The 2,279-nt window shown below is 40.8% G+C and overlaps 1 long non-coding RNA gene across 2 annotated transcripts; it reads right to left on the bottom strand.

The window, feature by feature from the left end:
* Positions 1-784: 784 nt before the first annotated feature.
* LOC138358977 (uncharacterized) lies at positions 785-2,279 on the bottom strand. Of its 2 annotated transcripts, XR_011225681.1 has the most exons (3): positions 1,514-2,279; positions 1,244-1,372; positions 785-863 (listed from the first exon to the last, which is right to left on the bottom strand). It is a non-coding gene; the product is annotated as an uncharacterized lncRNA (long non-coding RNA). The 2 variants fall into 2 exon arrangements; XR_011225680.1 differs by having other exon boundaries at positions 1,244-2,279.

Raw genomic sequence — 2,279 nt, 5'->3', positions numbered from 1 at the left:
TTAAAACAAAATTGTGTTTGATTATTTAAGGACTAAGACAACTCAAAGACATTTTTCTTGTTCACGAACTTCAAGAAGTTTTTGTGAAATATCTGTGTCTCTATTTTCCCACCAAAGTTACTTTGCTATTCCTCATTTGGTTAATTATCTGAATATTTTAATTTGACGCTTTCTCCTGCATTTCCCTCTCTCTTGGGCTGGACGGTAGAGCGGCGGTCTCGCTTCATGCAGGTCGGCGTTCAATCCCCGACTGTCCACAAGTGATTGGGCACCATTCCATTCCCCCCGTCCCATCCTAAATCATTATCCTGACCCCTTCCCAGTGCTATATAGTCGTCATGGCTTGACGCTTTCCCCACGGGGGAGACATCTCCCGTCACGCAGGGTGCAGTCGCACCTCCACAGATCAAATGACTCCAAAGGGCCACCACTTACGGGCTATTCATGCCCGTGCCACCTTTTTGGGTGGTATAATCTTCATCAATCAATCATCAACGCTTTCCCCCGATAGTTTCCGTTCTTTCCTTCCCTCTCTAGGGGTATTAAGTTCCATAATCCCTCAACCTTTCCTGAAAGTTTAGCTTTCTAAGCTCAACCATGGTTGACCATCTCAACACATTCACTAGCTTGGTTTCCACGCTGGGACAGCATACTCTAGGTGGAGGCTCCACGCTAGGGCAGCATACTCTAGCTGGGTCCTACACATGACTATCAAAATGCTTAACGATGTCGTTCAATAAACAAGCAAGCAGTTTAAGGGGGCGATAGTTAGGGTTCATAAAAGTTGTTCTAGTGCAATGAAAATTTATTGACGTGTTACACGTGAAGAGGGCTGCAAGTGGTCCAAGTTTCAGCATCGCAGCCTAAATAGAGAGGGAGAAAAAAAAAAAAAACTTTTTTTAACCATTTTTTTACATGTTTTAAAGTTGATATAACAAATACAAATATCAACTGATATTATTTCTATGATACTCAGCTATCACAATACTATATAATAAAGGTTGTCTAGTGGCATTATTATCCCAAACCTATTTAGTGCAATAATACAAATTTTCAAAGTTCACCCAAAAAATTATGCAACAAAATGATGTTTATAAATATATATAAAATCAATAAATGATCTTAGGGGAAATATATAACTTGAGTTTTTAGAGGCACAGACTCTACATATAATGTGCAAGTTCCATGTAAATTGAATAATAAATAAAAAAGTTATTCAACCATATAGTTGCAAATTAGTTACCTGTAAAAAATGAAGGTCAAAGTTCAGCCACCTTTGGCTGAGGTTGATGAACTACCAATTTCAATCAAAATTACCACCCTTGTAGATTGGCATTCCTTCAGTAAGGTGTGTAAGTTCCATGAAGATTGCCTGATAAAAAAAAAAAAAAAAAATTATTAAAAAAAAAAAATTAAAAAAAAAAAATAAAAAAAATTAAAAAAAAGACAGCAGCTTTATATTTACAATTATTTATGATATAGTATCAAGATATAAAACATAATACATACTAACCTAATATAATTGGTCTGAAATATGCAACATCTTGCAACATCAAGAGGGAGAACGTCTTGAGTTGCAGGTCTAAGATCTTGAGTGGCAGGTGCCGCAGGTGGTGTGGCAGGTGCCGCAGGTGGTGTGGCATGTGCAGCAGGAGGTGTGGCAGGTGCCACAGAGGTGTGGCAGGTGCCACAGGAGGTGTGGGTGCCTGGGTGTGAGGCGAGGTAGTGTGTTGTGGGGGCGGGAGGCTGCCCTCTCTCTTCACTCAAGGGAACTCTTGTTTTGCCTCAGTGTGGCTTTACGCTCCTTCTTTACTTGGCTAACGCGTAGAGCTCTTGCCTTTAGAGCTTTCTTCTTGTCCGATACTATATCCATTGTGCAGTATATGCAAGAAAATACGATCTGTGCGAGCGCGTCAGGCATGCGACCGCCGGCACAGACACTGAGAGGGTGACTAAGCCAGTAAATCGGATTATAGCCCCTCCCTCTCACAGAAGACAGTTGCCAGCGAGTGTGTTTATAATTTGTATATGCATAACAAGATATTCTCCACTCTATTGCGAAATACTAGACGCTTACAACGTATGACGCATCACCCTACGGCGCACCCGAGCCGCGAGGACCAGATTTCGGGCAATTGCGGCTGGAAAATTTGCTGTAATTACGTTATTTATTATCATAACATTAAACGGTTTGCACCACGGTGTTGCCAGAACGTTGTAGTATTTTTATAAATTTTTCGTGTTTGGCCGAATTTTTTCGGCCAAACAATGATAACGCC

The sequence above is a fragment of the Procambarus clarkii genome, chromosome 88, assembly GCF_040958095.1.
Source record: "Procambarus clarkii isolate CNS0578487 chromosome 88, FALCON_Pclarkii_2.0, whole genome shotgun sequence".
In the NCBI taxonomy this organism is placed as follows: Eukaryota; Metazoa; Arthropoda; class Malacostraca; order Decapoda; family Cambaridae; genus Procambarus; species Procambarus clarkii.
This window is presented reverse-complemented; position numbering and strand designations above follow the sequence as displayed.